This window comes from Schistocerca cancellata, chromosome 1 (genome assembly GCF_023864275.1).
Source record: "Schistocerca cancellata isolate TAMUIC-IGC-003103 chromosome 1, iqSchCanc2.1, whole genome shotgun sequence".
NCBI classification, from domain to species: Eukaryota; Metazoa; Arthropoda; class Insecta; order Orthoptera; family Acrididae; genus Schistocerca; species Schistocerca cancellata.
In genome coordinates this window covers 985,461,805-985,481,757 of record NC_064626.1, presented here as the reverse complement: position 1 = coordinate 985,481,757, position 19,953 = coordinate 985,461,805, and positions in this window count along the sequence as shown.

Below are 19,953 nucleotides of genomic sequence, written 5' to 3'. Positions count from 1 at the left end.
CACAGAAAGTTCCATGACGCCAGAGAGTCACAACACATCCTTTCTTGGGGCATAGGTGTCTCTACAGACTAGTTCAAAGAAGACAGGGGCAAGGTATCTACAGAAAGTCCTGTGACGTCTAAGAGTCAGGGTAATGTGTTCTTTGTTCGAGTGTTCAGAAATGTGTCCAAGCATACCATCCTCCTCTGGTTCAGACAGGTGGGATACTGTCCGCCACTCGCCATTGTGGCTTTAAAGCATCTCCAGACAAGCGGTTGTAGGACATCGCAAATTCACCGAAAATTGCGGCCATTTTCCTCGTCTGTAGGACAGTGCTTCGAATTCTGTTTGTGATTTTTGCATGATCTGTTGCGGAAATCGTTATATGTCATGAACTCGTAGATATGTAATTGTTCCGAACTTCCCACCTGTGCTTAGACACTAGCGTGCTTCGAAAAAGACTTAACGTCCCTGACTTCAGTTGCTAAGCAACTGTTCAGCTGCCTGAGACTTTAGTCGTGTGTGTGAATTGCTTTGCCTGAGTGTTGTGCGCGCCTGCCGTCTATTGTTGACGGAGGCCTTACTGGCTGAAAGCTTTATTTGTGACAGTCTTTTTCTTGTGCCTATCTGCGACTCAGCATCTCCGCTGTATGGTGAGTAGCAACTTTCCTTTTCATAATACTGTTAGATTCCATCCTAGATTTTCCATTGCTTGAGTTATGTTAAGTGGCGTTATACGTCATTAAATTGTGATGAACTGAAATGTTACAGTTTCTGGAGAGCTCTTCCCACTGATACATCGAGCATTGCTTAGCCAACTTAGGGGACAGCACTTGCTGAGCATCCAGACTTAACGAGTTCTCTACTGAGCTATGTGGGGGCAAGGTACTCGTACGTTGTAGTAGAACAACCTTCGTTGTTTAGGTAAAAAGGTTTCTCTGTCATGTCAGGACGGGTCCTCTTAAACTGTACTCGGACGATTCCTTCGCCTGCTTTCGAATGATCTGTCTGTAATGCTCTCGAAATGGCTGGATCATGAATGTTCCTCAGGTCTTGCAACTATTTGGTGTCCATACAACAGTTTACACCCACTGCTGCTACCACAGCACGTGGACGACAGCCACGTATTATTAATCCAGGTAGTTCGCAGTTTTTAATTATTTCCGATGCGTATTCTCTCAGTCCAGAACTTAGTGTCTTCTTTTGGAAGCGGAAATTGAGGAACTACAGCCGTTTCGGGTGGAAACGGTCGTCCAGCGTTTTTGGCAAGCTCTGGAAGACCGTGTTGAACTTGTCTATTTTCTGTATTAACACGCAGAGTACATTTCAGTATGTATAACAATGGTGATATTGTTGCTGCTACCACTAGGGGCAAATTGATTCATTATTCACTTGTAAATACATTTCCCTAATTTTCGACTTTTCATAACCTGCGAGTATTTATTTTTTTTTCATGTAACGGCGCACACTTATTGTAATGCGAAAATTATGGCTATGGGATCTCCCTCACACCTAGTTGGACCCTTCACAAATTCTGCTAATAAAATTTGATACTGGATGCTGTTTAACACGAATGACGAAAGTCCCAAGGCTGAACTCTTAAGGCTATTAGTACTAGTGTTACCGTATCTAAAGAAGTTAATATTAATGATAATAATAAATAATAAGATCTCTATGCTCGATTTCGTATTTTATCACTAGTCTGACAATTTCCAAGCGTCTAGGACTGCGCGATTTTTAGCGGATAATTCGTGCAGATCCCAGTAAAGTGGCTTGTTGTAGTTGACAGACTGATATTTTATTATAATGACGAGAGCAATATGCTGATCTCGAGCCCCCCATTTCGCATTCAAATGACGTCATTTGGCAGAGGACGCGGCTTTCTCGTTGGCTCCGTCAGAGGATGACACGGCGACCAATCAGCTCGAGTGGTGCTTATTTTTATTTTTTAATGAAAATGTAAGACCCAAAGGAGGTAGAAGGATAGAAGAACTTGGGCGATGAATTTATTTATTTGTACAAATAAATAAGGTCTGACTAGGCACCGCTATATTCTTTAAAAAAATTCTGTAATCTATACTGCTATATGAAGACAAGTAGTTGTTTTACATTTTTACCAAAAATCTCGAAAAGTTCTTGACCACTTTACTTCAGTTTTTTACAGATTACTCCAACAAACAGTGGGACAGAAAAAGACTGTTACACGATGCTCGAATAAACATTCAGACAAAAGCTACATATTTTTTAAAGGATGAATTACAGGTATCTGTTAAAACTGACTGCAAGATAGAAAACGCTGTGCTGTGTAAATGAAGGTTTCGTTTCCTTTCTCGCAGTTATTTTTAACTGCAATAGCAGCGCTTGTAAGCCATTTAGTGTCGGGAAATAAGACTTTTGCTGGCGAATAAACATGGCCAAGCTGGAAATAATTTTAGTTGATGTTAGGCACCCCAAACAAGAGTTAAATGAGTTTATGACGGTTTCTGGCTTCTGCTAAACTTTTGAGGAACGTAAAACTCCAAAATTTTTGGACTTTCTTCAGTTTTCTGCTTATTACTCGAAACGATATATCCCACTGAAAATCTCAACACACCGAAATGAAAGAGCATAAAATTTCTCGTAGAATGACCCACTTAAAAATTAGAATCGGTTCAGCCGTTTAGCTGCAGTCTACCTAACGGAAATTTTTTACCAACGTATCGGAAAAAGTGAGTAATGCTCATGTTCCAACGCCTGTAACTCAAAAACGGCTGCTCCAAATGAAAAGTGTCACATTAAAACTTTGTAGAGCTTCAAATTCTACGTTAAAAAAGCTCCCAAATCTTAAAACACTTTTGGAAAAGAGGAATGATAAATTATGCATGATATATTGAGATAAATCTCGGCTTCTTTGCTTTCAGTCTTAAGCAGATCTCGCCACTGGGTAGTTTGTGATAATCCATTCGAAGAAAATCTGTTCCGATTTCTAGGTTTTGTGGTAATCGTAACTTGGGACCGTCAACATTGAAAGTTATATTAATGGAGCTACGGAACGGAAAATATATTTTTAAAATAGCTTTATTCGTACCAGTATGCAGTTTATAACCCAAGTCCCTTCGTTTAATATAAACGATCGTTAGTCCAACTTTGTCTACAAAATGTAGTAATCAGAACGAAGAAAATACAGAACAGAACGCCCTTTTTTGTAAAATAATGCACGGACATTAAACTCAAATACGGAATTCCCTATTTGTCTTTAAAAATTTGATGCTGGACTCTAAGCAACGCCTGAGAAGTCCTTGTGTTCGGGAAGGGGAGGGTGCGTTGGTCGTATTGATTAGCCTAAGGCAGCGCTCCAAAGCGCTGCGAAATGAGGTTAATATAAAGGGCGACCCGCGACAGTAGAGCTGCTTCGTGCTCCGCAAAGCACGCGTCGTGTCCCAAATAAGGGCCTACTAACACGAAGAAAAATCTAAATGACGACACAGGCTGCAAGGCGGAAAACTGAAGCGTGAGCAAGAACGATATATCTCACATCATCCACTAAAACGTCATCAAAGTCATCGTAATCTGACTTGGTATCGCCTAACTACTTCTGAATCTGCTTTGTTTCTGGATTTGTCTAAAGCTTTTCACACAATCACCCACCATACATGGACATGCTGTGCACCCGATAAAAGCATATGCAAGTAACAGAAAGCAATATGTGACAACAGAATCTGATGCAGACCTGAAATCAGGGATATTAACTACGTTGTACCTCAATGATCGGTACTTGGCCTCTTTCTTTTCAATCTGTTTGTAAACGATATTGAAGTTAGTGAGAAGGATCAAAAAATACTGTATGCTGATGACATAACATTAATGAAAGGAGATGAAAATCGGGAAACACTGGAAAGAAGTGCTTTCATGTTGACAAATAACACACTACAGTGGATCATACAGGACGATTTAATTATAAATCTAAAACTGATAATGTTCGTGGTGTTCAGAAATATAGAACAGGAAGAGTACATAGTTAAAATTAATAGATGAAACAAGATTGGATGAAGTTACTTCTGTAAAATGTCTGGAAATTACAGCTGATAATAAGCTCCAGAGCAGACAACATATCGACAATGTCTCTTGCAAATTAAGCATCATAACACTTACATATTATGAAACAGCTTGCATATTATGGTAACAAAAAACTTCTGCCCTATTTGAACCATATTTATAGCATGGAATTACTGTTTCAGGAGACTCCAATAGTAATAATATAAAAAGAATTTTTGCATTGCAAAAAAATGCCATTAGGACCATTCTGAATAAAAAAACAAATAATCACGTAGAACTGCCTTTATGACCTAAAAAATTGACTTTTCCATCTGTGTATACATATAAAACAATAATTTCACTAATTAGAGGCAGTACATTCCCAGAAAGAAATATAGATTTTCATTCACATGACATAACAAATAAAGGCTAGCTGATAAGTGTATCTCAGAGACCAGGAGCTGCTGAAGAAGATTCTCGATACTCAGGTGTACAGTTGGTGGAGCATCTTCCCAATGGTCTACAGTAAATTATGCGTGAAAAGATATTACAAATACTTTCCAAGGGTTGATTAGTGGAAAAAGAATTTTACAGTGTAGAAGAATATATTTATAAAGAGTGAGGAATGCTGTTATTACTCATGTATATGTATTGGAATGATGCATATAAATAATTTGTAGTATGTCGTTTCATATTGTAATATGTAGGCTAAGCATTTTAAGATATTAGGTTAATATGATCTATCCTATATTAGAAGTGCACACTCTACACGTAATGTGATCAATAAGTAAAAATCAGTCAATGACCTGCCAATCTTTTCATAGGTTTTCTTCTGAATTATGCCAGTCTCAACCTTTTTCTCTTCAGTACTAATTTCTGTTGTGTGTACTTTTATTAATCTGATGTTCCTTCAATTGTGATGGTATTTTATACCGGTATAAGATGTACTGGGTTCAATCCCAGTTAGTCCCAGTACTTTTATCTCTCATTTGTTACTTCTTCCTCATCTGGAAATGTCTGGTAATGTGAAAAATAACAAACTGTACCATGGCCCAGAGTCCTTATTAAGCTGTAGGGTCCCCTGTAAATGGCTGGGTTAGTCAGTTCAAAGGCTGGAGAAGCCAACAGCATACTACCTCCAACGGGACGATGCCTAGTAAAATGCTGTGGTGTTCAAAACAATCTTTGGATTGATGACTGCTTTGCTAGGGGAAACATGTTCCAAAAGTATCTTTTGAGTCATTAATTATAATGTATTGCTTGATCTCTTGTAAAAACCATGGTGAATAAAATGTTCCACACTGGTCGTTAAAATACTTTCATTAAAAAGTCACAACCAGTTTCTCATCATGAAGATGCTTCTTCAGGTGATAAATTTCTTCATTTTTTAAACAGCGATGGCAAGGCAAAGTAAATGCTATGAGCCAATAATCCAGTTCCCACTGTTCATTGTCAAGATTAAACCAACAGTGCACTTAAAGCAGTTGTCTATAATCTAACTGACTGACCCCTAAAGCCATGTCATCTATAAATTTGTTACTGCACCTACGAAGAGGCACAGAGTTCCCACAGTTTCTGAGAATCGTTTCAGGTGAATATTTGGATGATTCCTCTGGCAAGAACATGTTCCATTTTGTTTCTTATCATTGACCAAATACTTCTTGTACTCCATATCTAAGACCTGGTGCTTGAATGTACCCCCCCAGCGCCTCCCTCCCACCCCAGAAAAAAAATTGTCTTTGTTAACCAAATTTGCATCTCTTGCTTGCTCCACCACACAAACACACTTTTTGAAGAAAGACAGTAAATGTCATGTATATTGACTAGTAGCAAAGGGTAGCTGCTGTGAAACATGAGAACTAGTTTGCCATTCATTGCAAAACTGACATATGTTACTTAACCCCCTCCCCCTCTCTCATCATAGAACCTGGGTGTATTTTTCACCTAGCCATCAATGTTACATCAAACCCTAAATCTTAACCTCCCTTCATATTCTTACAGTTTTGATAGGGCTAGTCCTGGCTGTTACAATATGTGCACATTTGAATATGCGTAGGGGTTTCCCCTCTAAATGAAATGGTTTTACCATTCATAAGAACTCATCTCTCCCTATGAAATGAATGGTAGATGAGCCTATGGGTCTCCTGAAACAGTCTTTGTCATTGAAACCGGCATTAAAAATTGGAAGCTCCACAAATTATGGACAGAAATCAAGAGTGGAAAATTTTTGAGGTAAGCTCAGAAGAAAAATACTTCACGCAGAATATACAACTCACAAAAAGAACTTGGGAAATAATAAACTTGAAAATGCAGTTTTAGTGAACTTGTGTATATGTAAGAGAATGCTATACTCCCAGTGGCACTGAAAGTAACTGCTCATATTGGAATAGTAATACTTTTGGTCATTAAGCAATCACAGCAATAGGCAGTGCCAAATACGTGATAAAATACAGTTAATAATACAAAAGTACAATAGGTTAGCTGTTGGGATTGGAAGTTTGTGCTACAATTAAGAAATTCCTTTATGTTGTAGAAAGGGTGGGCAACTAACTTATCATGTAGTGCTTTCTGAATGCTTGATCAAGAAGATCTTCTGCAGTTTGTGAAAGTTTACTCAATAATTTGTACTCTATGAATTCATTGCTGTTACTGTAACAAATTTTGACAATCTATGGTGTGATGTATGAGGCGTATTCTGAAAGTAAGGTCCGATCAGTCACGAAATGAAAACCACAGTGAAAATCTGATAAAGCTTTGCATAGGTGTGTTCGACAGTGTGTCTAGCATGCCCATTGGTTGCTTCACATCTGTCTTTTCAGTTCTGAGAGTGCAGTGAACACATAAAGAGCCTCAAAAACAGTATTTTCCCGCCAAGTATGAGTGCCTGATTTGATGTAGCCCACACAACATAACTGTCCAGCATTTCCTTCTTCATGACGGTTCTTGGCCGCTCTCTGCAGGGGCAATGAGGATGCCGCTGCAGCATTTTCGGTGAGAAGTGTTTGATCGCTCCGCATACAGCCCGGACTTTGCTCCCTCTGATTTTCATCTCTACTGACATGAACCGTTGGCTATGAAGTCAACCTTTTGGCACAGACAATGAACTGCAGATCAGCATACAGAATTGGCGAAAAGTGCAGGTGGCTGTTTTCTTTGACTAGGGTATTGGAAAGTTGGTGCAATGCTACAATAAATGTCTCAGATGGAGCGGTGACTATGCAGAGACATTGCTGGAAGGTGTGGCTAACTACTGCAATAAAACATTTTTGATTTTCCCTGTGGTTTCCATTTCATGACTGATCACACCTTACTTTCGGAATACACCTCGTATGAATGTTTCTATTGTCTCTTTTTCTCTGCATTTTGGTTCTGACAGCTTCTTTTTTATTTTAAAATAAAATATAGTAGCCATTTTATGTATGTTTAGTACCATCATAATTTTTTGTTTGGAAGACTAGAGATTAAAGTGTACTTTATATGACAAACCACTGCTTAGCATGATAGCTTTCTTATGTAGCACAGTAATAAGATGTAATGCACATTGCTAGAGGTTCCCCACAAAATTGTCGCAGGTATTATAATGTTATGGAAAAAAAAAAAAAAGTAAGTAAAATAACATGTTCTAATGAAGATTTCAGGTTCTAGACAACTTATGACTGATGCATTTTACATGTTGAACACCAGATAATTTATCATCCAAACATAAACCCAACAACTTAACACAATTACAATGATGAGGTAAGAATGTCTTTAAAGAGTTTTGTTTTCATTCAGCAGAAATCCATTTGCTCTGAACCAAAGAGATCCTTAAGCAACTGTATTTTCAACAAAAGTTTTAAAACTTCAAAGATTGTTGGTAATTTGAAGAAGCACTGTCATCTGTGAGAGATGGCAGTCATGTTGGGTAAGGTGTGCTAACTTGTGAGGATGTGTGTGTGTTTCCTTTTCTGAACACTTTGGCTGGAAGCTAAATGTGTAACAGTCTTTTTGTTGTGCCTGTCTGTGACTCAACATTTCATCTGTGTGGTGAATAGTAATCTACCCTTTACCTAATACTGTTGGTATTCCAACCTGGAGTTTCCATTCTTTAATTTTGCATAAATTTAGGTTCAGCATTTTTCAGCTTATCCTCTAAGATAACATGTAATATCTTTAATTATAGATACTCAGTGTGAACATTTTGTGTAACTGAAGATTTTCAGCTGTGCCAGGAATTGCACAGACCTTACAAAATGAATGCAGGTTGCACTCATACCTGTTCTTAGTTGTAGGGACATAAAAGACGCAAAGGTGTTCAGCAAAGGACATTCACTAACAGTGGTAATGAAAAGACTTTGACATTGAAATTTTCTTTTTCATCTTTTTAATCAAAAAATTTCTCACTCATGATGAAAATGTTAATCTTTATGCAGAAGCTGCTCTCCTCAGCCAACTTTACAATACAGTACTGTGGAAAGACTGTTAAAACATACAACCGTGGACAACCATGTGGACACATCTGTTTGTGTACCACAGCTGAAACAGGAGAAAGAGATTACATGATCTTGCTGTGTGCCACTGAGAGAAAATGTTAGATGAGTGTTGGAAATAGTAGAAATGGGGCTTCGATAAAAACTGAATCTGTATCTCTCTGCTTGTGGCCTATTAATTATTGTCTGTGGTCACTATTGGGTATAGTTTATTCAGTGTTAGGGTCTGAGGAGAACTGCATTGTCTCATAATTGTTAGTTTTTATTCTTTTTGTAGAAACATTAAAAATTACTCAAACATTAGTTGTACAAACCTTGCAGCTCATCAGTTATATGACAGTGTTTCGGAGAACTGCATTGTCTCATAATTTTTAGTTTTTACTCTTTTTGTAGAAACATTAGAAATTACTCAAACATCAATTGTACAAACTTCACAGCTCATCAGTTATATGACAGTGTTTCTCACTGAGTCAGTTCACAACACAGTGGTATCACTGAGTTCAAAAGTTCAGTCAACTATAAATTTATCACCATGACAAGTAGAAATAACACATGATCAACTAAGTTAATAAATCCTGAAGGTAATTAAGTTTTTCAAGAGGAAATATTAAAAAATAATTTAATTAATTAATGATGTAGTAGGTCAGTCAGTAAAGATCTGTGGCAAAGGTTTACAAAATTCCTTATTGACTATGGCAGCAGGTTAAAAGTGTGCAACAAATATGCTCCTTACAGAGTTGTTTCAAGATTTTTATACAATATTACAAAAATTACTTCTTCTGTAAGCCTCAAACTTTACACAGTGCTTCATGACAGTTCATGCATCTTCATTTTCTTCCAGTATATGTGCTCTAGAATGATTTACATTTCAAGTTAGGAGTGTGACAGGCAAGTCTCAAAGAAAACCCACTTATCCCTCCCACTAACAGAATTTTTTTGTTACACTGAGTACCACAGTGGTCAATATGACCCCAAGTAATTATCACGGGATATATTGGCAGTATTTTATTTATGGTAATGAACTAACATAATAACATACATTACTGATTGAACCCAGGTAAACTATGTATATAAGCACTTACAGATCTTGTCTTAATTTTTGATCTTATGGATCCTTACATTTAAAACAAATAATCTCTGAATGTTGTTTACAGACAAAAGAAAAGCATCTTCTGCATGATTCTGAATGTTTTCTATCCACTAAACGTTTGCATAGGGAGCATTGTCCATGTTTTGCCCCCACATGCACTTCTGCTGAAGCAGGAGGATGAGGGAGAGAAGTTTTGCTGTGCCGACTGTACTAGACTTGTTCCCAGTTCTATAAACATTTCTCTTCTTTTTTTAGTTCATTTTTTTATTCCATTCGGGACTTAAGTCCAGCCAAATTATGAAAGCCTTTAGGGCCCTAATGCCCACATATTACAAAAAATACCCATGGGCCATCTTCCTGTCATACATTGTATAGTGTAAGTCCTGATTAACTTGTCCATTGTGCCTACACTTGATTTGGTAGGATTATAATAGGTTTTGCTGCTTCACTGTCACCTATTTCCTCTCTGAAATCCATGGAAATGAAGTCCCATGCTTCTTGACAGAGCATAGGAGAATGATGTGGGAGACCCGCACCACCATACTAGGCAAGGTCCTAATGTAGGTGGTTTGCCGTTGCCTTCCTCCAACCATAATGGCAAAGTTTGCCATCTGAGGTATCTGTTTTAGCAAATGATGGGCAGGCTGTCGACCACATTTTGTTTTTTATCCATCATAGTAATATGGCAAAGGACATTTAATCTCTCGTGTGTAATTGTTTTTGACTCCTTTTTTTTCTTAGTGTTCTATGGTTCTGAGATTGGCCTGTGTGATGCTAGTTGCTTTTGCACCCAAAAACAAAACAAACAAACATGTGGCCAAAGTTGAAGACTCAGTGCTTGGAACTGATTTCTTGATTCACTTTGGCTTGTCACCTGACCTCTTGTAGTCTGCTTGATTGCACCTTGCTTAGGGTACACATATTTCAAGTTCAGTCACTCCCTCAGCTCCCCCTCTCCCTCAGCCCTTTGACAATACTGATGCAGTTCTCATCGACTGCTCTTTCTGGTGAATTGCCTCACTACTTCTGTTGCTCGGCTCCAATCTGAGCAATCTGCCATCGCTGACCTTCATGCTAGATATGCAGGACTGAGTTGCACCATCTCAATGGGTAAGCAGACCCTTGATGATGCACAATGCCTCATACACCGACTGACTAAGCTGCCGTATCTTGACACCAGCGATACACCACTTTCAGCTCTGGTGTGCCCACCCTGACCTGCAGCAAGAGCATCTCAGGGTAGTGACTCTTGTGTGCTACCAACTCCTGCTCAAGATGTCCCCACGTCGTGTTTGTTGGTTCAAATGAATGCTATTATGAATGGGACAACATACAAAATTGTCACAACAGACGCCCCCCCCCCCCTCCCCCCATGACGTCTCCCTCTATACAAACTATGCCTTGCTAAGACTGCAGTGGATGGACTTCTGTGGGCAGACATTGTTCAGCTGTTGGACAGTAATTGGTCTCCTCCCATACACTTCATCTCCAAGAAGTATGGCACCTCTGTGGTGACTATCATCTTTTCAATGCACTTACCATAATAGACAATTATCCTACCCCATATATTCAAGAGTTCATCCAACTACTTAGTGGAGCAAGTATTTTCAGTGTTTTGGACTGCTGCAAGGCCTATTTACAAATACCTATGGAACAGAATGACATACCATAAACAGCCTTTATCATCCATTTTGGCCTTTACAAATTTTGTTAATTGCCTTGCGGCCTCACAAATGTGGCACAAACTTGACAACTTTTTGCAGACTAACTTCTCTTACTGCTACAGATACCTAGATGACATTCTCATTTCTCCTCCTCTGATGAAGAACATAAGCTACACCTGACCATGATACAGGAACTGCTGGCATGTAACGGAGTCAAGATTAATGATGATAAATCACAACTTCGATGCACCTCTGTCACCTTTCTTGGGTACACAATCTCTGTGGTAACCACTGACTGCCAGTGACTCTGGAATGAAGAGTGCTCTATCTTCAGATTCAGTGAGCTTCGGAAAACATTTAGACTTCAGTCACTTTCGCATGCAGTGCTATATTTTCATGTGATCATGCATGACTAAAGAAAGTTTGACGTCAAATGTTGGTTATTTCTACCCACAGACTTGTCAGCATTGATAGTATACCCACAAATGTAAGAATTCCAAGAGCTTTAATAAAGCTTCTGCAAGATGTATGGTTATCTACTTCACACATTATTCTTACTGCTTGTTTCAGCTGAAAAAAACATTTTATTTACACCCTCCAACAAAAAAAGTGAAGATGGCTTCATGAACTTAGGATTTATCATGGTTGCACCACCATTCATTTATTCATTCACTCATTGTGTTCTGTAGATCCCATGAAGAAGGAGAACTTTCATGGGATGGAATAAGTCAAGGTATACATCCACATCAGACAAAGACACCTGCAGATGAGACACAATAAAACTTCATGGTTTGGGTGTTGTTTCAGTGATTACAAAATTTAGTCTAGCTTACAAGGAAGTTGACAGTATGGGTGCGCTGATTCAGTTGGGAAGGGTTAATAACACTGGTGTATCCTCTTGTGAGGCAAGCTGAGTGACAATTATTGCAACTGATCCTTGATATCCTGGATATCTGAATTGGAATGGAGTTGATGTCCAAGGTAATCCCACACATGTTCTGTAGGGAACAGATCTGGGGATCTTGCTAATGATAGTAGTACTTCAATAACCCACTGAAAGTTCATAGACACATGTGCCATGTGTGGACAAGCATTTTGATGCTGAAAAATACTACCATGCCACTGATGCTTGAGAGGTAATACCTAAAGATGACATGTTGTTGCGCTATCAGAGTCGCTACCAGTCACTACCAGCCATTATCTGAAGTTATATCCAATTGCTCTCCACACTATGATACCAGGAGTAATGCAGCTGTGAGTCTCCAAAACATTGGGAGAATGGGCCAAAACATTAGGGGAATGAGATGTTTTCCCAGTTGCTGCCAACACTTGCCAACATAGGTCATCTGGGGTACTGCAGAACTGTGATTCATTGATTACACAGCTCTACAAAATAAAATTTTTTTTTCGTTGCCAGGGAAGTTTGAACGAAAATGGGATATTGTTATGATACTCATTCCGAGTATATTTGTACTTTTTCCAAATTGGCTCTGGTTTTTGAGATATAGGTTATTTGTGGAAATGAGAGTTTCATGTGGATAATATCGACTGCTACATTTGTGGTGAATACGTTCTTCAAAAGAACAGGAAGAATATGACTCCTTTTGTGAAGGAAGCATATCTGGCATATTTTGGAATTAAACTTGGAGATCAAGACAAGGCGTGGGCACCCCATAAAGTTTGTAAATGCTGTGTGGAGTGCTTACGGCAGTGGACAAAATGAAAAAGGAGAAGCTTAAACTTCGGAGTGCCTATGGTATGGCGAGAGCAGAAGAACCATACAGATGATTGCTATTTTTGCATTGTTAATGTGAAAGGTTTTAATAGGTTCAAAAAACGAAAGTGGGAATATCCCGATTTGGAGTCAGCAAGAAGACCGGTGGTGCACAGCAATGATGTTCCTGTACCAACCTTCACAACATTACCCACGCTAACATCATCAGATGACGAGGTGCACTGCGAGGAATGTACAAGTAGTGGTTCGGAATACGAAGGACGTGAGACACAACCCCAGCAGTTCGACCAGAAGGAGCTCAGTGACTTGATACGAGAACTCAATCTTTCAAAGCAAGCATCAGAACTCTTAGCATCCAGGCTTAAGGAAAAGAACTGTCTTCATCCATGTGTTAAAATAACAGCTTACCGGACGAGAGAAGAAAACCTTCTTCCATACTTCAACCAAGAAGAGGTTATAGTGTATTGCAGCAATATACCTGGACTTTTACTTGAATTGGGGCTGCCGGAATATAGACCAGAGGACTGGCGTCTCTTCATAGACAGTTCCACTAGAAGTTTAAAATGTGTTCTCCTACACAATGGCAATCGTTACGCATCTATTCCAATTGCTCACTCAACAAAACTTTGTGAAGCATATGCTAACATCAAGATGGTTCTGCAGAAAATTCAGTATATGCAGCACCAGTGGTTGATTTGTGTTGATTTGAAAATGGTGAACTTCTTGCTTGGACAACAAAGTGGATACACAAAGCACCCATGTTTTATCTGCATGTGGGATAGTAGGGCAAAGCACGAACATTGGAAGCAGAAAACATGGCCTCCAAGGGAACATATGGCTGTTGGTGAAGCAAACATCATTAATGAACCTCTGGTTAGTAGGGACAAGATTGTTCTTCCACCATTACATATTAAGTTAGGACTAATGAAGCAATTCACCAAAGCTTTAGACAGAAATGGTAATTGCTTCACATACATCTGCAATACGTTCCCTGGACTCAGTAGTGAAAAACTTAAGGCAGGAACATTTGATGGTCCTCAAATTCGCAGGCTCATCAACGATACCAATTTTACAAGTGTCATGACTGTCACTGAAGCATTGGCCTGGAACAGTTTTGTCGCTGTTGTAAAATGTTTTTTGGGCACTCATAAAGCTCCCAATTACGAGGAACTGGTCAAAAACATGCTCACTAACTTTCAAAACTTAGGAGCTAACATGAGCATAAAATTGCACTTCCTACACAGCCACTTGGATCGATTTCCTCGTAATCTAGGTGATTTCAGTGAGGAACAAGGAGAGCGGTTCCATCAAGATATGAAAGGAATAGAGGAAAGATATAAAGGAAGATGGGACAGGCATATGATGGCAGATTATTGCTGGAATCTGCAACGTGACTGTTCTGAAGAGACCTATAAAAGGAAAGCGTGCAGGAAGCGGTACGTCATGGACGGAAAATGATATACTTATAGAGAAACTTTTCAATTATGTTTTATACGTGGACAAATGCCTATCAGGTTTTCATAGAAGCTATTTATAAAGATTATTTTCTTTTTTCATTGTAGTTTGTAGCGCTCGAGTTCAGTATTAGCAATTTTTTCTAATTTTTTGAATAAATCATGCATTATCTCAAAAACTAGAGCCAAACTGCATAAATGGTTGGTATATTCGTCCTCAGCACCACTAACCCATCCTAAAGCCACTCAAATATCCTTGGCAAGAAAATGAGTGTTGACCAGTGTTATGATCATCATCCTGGATAATCAGCATGATTCCCCCATGAGATGGAATGTCGTCCTTGAGGGAAGTTTAAAGTGGACTGGGAATAAATGTGAGCTCAAAGCAGTTGTGGGGACGCAATTTTGTTTTCTGGAGGCAGAGAACAAGCAGATGCTGCAATTCAAAGATAAGTCGTGAGTCTTCTTTGTTGGATCAGCAGCCACAAACATTTCATTGGAGGAGAGTTATAATGAGGAAAGGGGAGAAGGAAAAAAATGAAGGGGTGTCACCTTGGTGACTGCCGAGTGCCAGCCTTCGAGGACTCACTCCTAAGGGCACAGAGGCTGGAGGATCCTGCTTCATGAGGTCAACAGAGGTGTCGGCATTCTCCTTCTGTTGGTCTGCAGAGTCCAGGGCAGAAAAACAGTTCGTGGTGCACACCAGCGACACGACGGTTGGCCAGGTGAGGGTATCAGCTGGCGACACTGTCAAAGAGGATCTCCAAGTCAACAAAGGAGAAGACTGTTCACCTTTGTTTGAGTTCTTGGAGCCTTTCCGGTTGGCAGAGGAAGACTCATATGTTTGTTGGCTGGGGGGGGGGGGGGGGGGACGTTGAAATCTTTGCAGGAGTATTCCTCTGTCCTTCATCCTGCCAGTTGTGTAGCAGGTGACTTTGCCCTGTGAGGCAAAAGTTTAATGGCTTGTTGCACAGCTGGAGGAGGTGACAGAGATGCTACCATGACCCTGGGTGATTTCACAACCCCGGTGCTGAATTTGAGATTGCATGTCTGCCTGGTGAGTTGTAGCAACAATAGCACTGTAAGTGCCAAATGGTAGAAATCAGTATTTTTGACTAGCAAACAACTTGCGAGTGACCAGGTAAGGCACTTGTTCCTCACCCAGATCTCCTGGACAGCCCGCTCATCTAGATACAAGGATTGGAACTTTCATAGTGGCAACTATTTGTTTACAGCTCATACAAAATATATACGTGTATCAAAGTTTTACTGACCTTCAAAGTAGTCACCAGCATTGTGTATAACCCACTGCCAGCGATGTGGAAGTCATAGGATACTCTTAGCAGTGCCAGATGTGTTGACAGTTTGAACGGTGCGGTCTATTGCCCTACGAATTTGTAGCAGTTCTGAAGCGAATGCCATGAAGTGTTTCCATCAGTTTAGAAACTGAGTTGAACTCATGAGGGCTTAAGTCAGGGGAATGCAGTAGGTGTATAGCACCTAATGCTGGTCGTAGGTTGTGTTCCAAAAATGAACAGCATAGAGACAGAAGTGATGACACTATCTGCAGGACTTGACCATCATTTTGCAGGACAATGCTCAAGCACGTACAGTGCAAGCTGTTACTGATTTGTTTGACTGATGGGGTTGCTAAGTGGTATACCACCTACTGCACTCCCCTGACTTAAGCGCTCGTAAGTTCACCTTAATTTCTAAACTGAAGGAAGCATCCTCGTGAGCCGTGGCATTTACTGTGGCCCTTATTAAGCATTTGGGAATGAGTAGGGCAGTTGGCAGTTGTGGGCAGCATCCCTGAAAGTTGTGTGGATCCAGCATAGCAATTATATTGGGTTGGGGGCTGCTTGTGGGTCAGTTGGGATGGCAAAACCTCCCATGGCAGCAGGGGAGGGGACCAGAGGGGGCCCATACTGGCTCAGCTGTAGTCGATGAATTTCAGCAAGGAGTGGTTGGTGGTTATCATTGCTGGCTGCTAGATGACTGTGGTTCATTGCATTGCTCAAGTTAAGCCTGCACCCAACCGCTACTAGCTGATGGAGGAAGTATAGGTGCTGGTGCATCAATTTCAATAGCAGACATTGCCCTGTATGAGGGATGTAAATGGTAGTGTTGAATGATGGCCTACGCCTGGTCAGCCAATTGCAGTTTATCTTCACATCATGATGAGGTTTGAGGAAGCAATTTTAACTGTAATTCATTATATTAGATTAGTTTTGGTTCCATAGATCCGTGCTGAGGAGATCCTAGTGGATGTGGATGTGGAACACGTCAATTTTTTTTCTTTTTATCTGAAATAACAATACTAATAGTATGGATATATACAATACATCATTTGTTTCTATTAAAAAGTCACCAATGGAGTAGAACAAGTTGGCCACTAGTAAGTCTTCCAGGCTCCTTTTAAACTGATCTTTATTTGTAACTAAATTTTTTATGTTTGCTGGCAAATTATTGAAGATGTGTGTTCCTGAGTAGCGGACCCCTTTTTGAACTAAAGTAACTGCTTTTAAGTCCTTGTACATATCATTTTCTTTCCTGGTATTTTATGTATGAACTGAGCTGTTTTTTGGAAAAAGAAATATATTATTTAGGACAAATTACATTAAGGAATAAATATACTGAGAGGCAGTAGTTAGTATACCCAGTTCTTTGAAGAGGTTTCTACAGGATGTCTATGAATTTACTCCACAAATAATACGTACTACACACTTTTGGGCTCTGAAAACTTTTGTTTGACTTGAAGAGTTACCCCAAAATATTATACCATATGACATTATGGAATGAAAATAGGCAAAGTATGCAAGCCTTTTCATTTTCATGTCGCCTATGTCAGCTAACACTCGAATTGCAAATACAGATTTGTTAAGGCGTTTCTGCAGTTCTGTGGTGTGCTCCTCCCAAATGAATTTATTATCAAGTTGTAATCCCAGGAATTTAAGACTGTCAACCTCTTCTATCTGCTCTTCTTCATACTTTATGCATATGCTGGGTGGAAACCTCTTACAGGTTCTGAATTGCATATAGTGAGTCTTTTCGAAGTTTAATGTCAGTGAGTTGGGTTTAAACCATTTATTAATATCCATGAAAATATCATTAACAGGTCTTTCTAGAACTACACTCGATATACTATTTATTGCAGTACTTGTGTCACCTGCAAACAAAACGAACTCTGCTTCAGGCAGTGTAACTGATGAGAGATCATGAATGTACACAAGAAAAAGCAAGGGCCCTAAGATGGATCCTTGTGGGACACCACATGTAATTTCTTCCCATTCTGATGATGACTGATGACTTAATTCACTAGTCCCTTGCACTGACACCCTTTGTTTCCTGTTAGCGAGGTATGACTTGAACCATTTTGCAGCACTGCCCATGACACCACAGAATTCTAATTTATTTAAAAGGATGTTGTGGTTCACACAATAAAATGCCTTTGACAAATCACAGAAAATACCTGCTGCTTGTAATTTGTTATTTAATGAATTAAGTACATTTTCACTGTAGGTGTAAATAGGCTTCTCGATATCAGAACCCTTCAGAAATCCAAACTGTGTTCTTGATAATATGTTATTTGTGGTCAGATGGTTGAGAAGCTGCCTGTACATTACTTTTTCTATAATTTTTGAGAATACTGGAAAAAGTGAAATCGGTCTGTAGTTTGATGGTATCTCTTTACCCCCTTTCTTGAATAGAGGCTTAACATCTGCATATTTTAGCCAGTCAGGAAATGTCCCAATTATAATTGACTGGTTAGAATTGTACTAAACTCACAAGAACATGCCTTAATTGACTTTGTTGATATTTCATCGTAACCACTAGAATGCTTTGTTTTTAAAGATTTTATTATGGAAGTTATTTCTTTTGGTGAAGTGAGTGACATATTCATGTACCTGAAGCTATTTGTAAAGGCTAGTTTCATATATTCAAGGGCATAATTTACTGATCCTGACAATCCTATTCCATCAGTAACGGATATAAAGTACTTGTTAAATAGATTTGCCACACTATGCCCATCGGTTACTAATGTGTCATCTGCCCTTAATGCTATTTGCTCCTGTTCCTTTCTGGTTCTACCAGTCTCCTCTTTCACTATATCCCATATTGTTTTTATTTTGTTCCCTGCTATCTTATTCTAGTAGTGCATTTGTTTAGATGTCTGAATTACTTTTTTAAAATATTTTACAGTATTCCTTGTATTTAGCTAAATCATCAGCATTGGAGCTATTCTTGGTCAACAGATACATTTTCCTTTTTGTCTTACAGGAAATCTTTATTCCTTGTGTAATCTATGGTTTTATTATAGAATTCTATTTAATTTGAGTAACTTTTAGAGGAAAACCGTTTTCAAACATGGTACTGACATTGTTCATGAATGTGTTATATTTTTCATTCATGTCATGAGCACTATAAACATCTTTCCAGTTCATATCTTTGAGCAGTTTTCTAAAACACTCAATTTTTGGTTGATTGACTACTCTCCTGTACTCAGATTTAGCAGTCTTGATAATCTGCTTAGAGTTTACATCTAAAACAAGGAGCTGCATGTCATGATCTGGTAATCCATTTATTACAGGTTTTATGATATGATTTTGTTCCTTTGATTTATCTATAAAAATGTCATCAATGGCTGTCCTTGAGGATTTAGTGATCCTAGTTGGAAAGTTTACAGTGTGAGTTAGATTGAAAGACAACATTACTAACTGCAGTAAACATTTACTGGAAGATTGCATTAGAAAATATGTATTAAAGTCACCAGGAATCAAAATTTCTTTGTTTCTTCCTGTTAAATAACCCAAAAGAGCTTCTAGATGATTTATGAATAGATTATAATTTCCTGCAGGTGCTCGGTAAATAGTTACTATTATATAGGAACTGTTATGGAACTCTACTTCTGTTGCACATGCTTCTAGACGCTGCTCTAAACAGAATTTATTAATGTCAATGTTCTTGAATTTATGGCAGTTTTTAATAAATGTGGCAACTCTTCCTCCATCTATATCTACTCTGCAGAAGTAGGAAGCTAGCTTAAATCCTGAAATGTCTAACATATCTATACCAGTGGTCACTTGATGTTCAGAGAGGCAGATTATGTCAATTTGGTTAGATGAAATCATTTCATCAATACAAATGAGTAGTTCATCAACTTTATTTCTGAGTGCCGGAATGTTCTGGTATAATAAAGATAACTGATACTGCGTACTAATAGGATTATAACTGCTTTGGTGAAGATGAACTGACAGTTTCTGATTACTTTCTGTTAAACATTGTTTAAATGGAGGTTGTATGCTAAAATCTGACTCCTGTTCATCTGTTTTCTCAAACTGAGTGTGTCTGTCAATCTCTCTTAAAACTCGTTTTCTTTCCCCCTTCCCAATCCTAAAAAAGGCATACCTCTGACACCTGTGACCACTAGTATTTTACCACTTGTGACAGTGTCCCCCCTTAAGTTTTCTACAATCAATCCAGACAGTTTTCCCGTCTGTTTCCTATTGAGGTGAAGGCCATGCCTAGTGTAGTCCCACCTATTGAT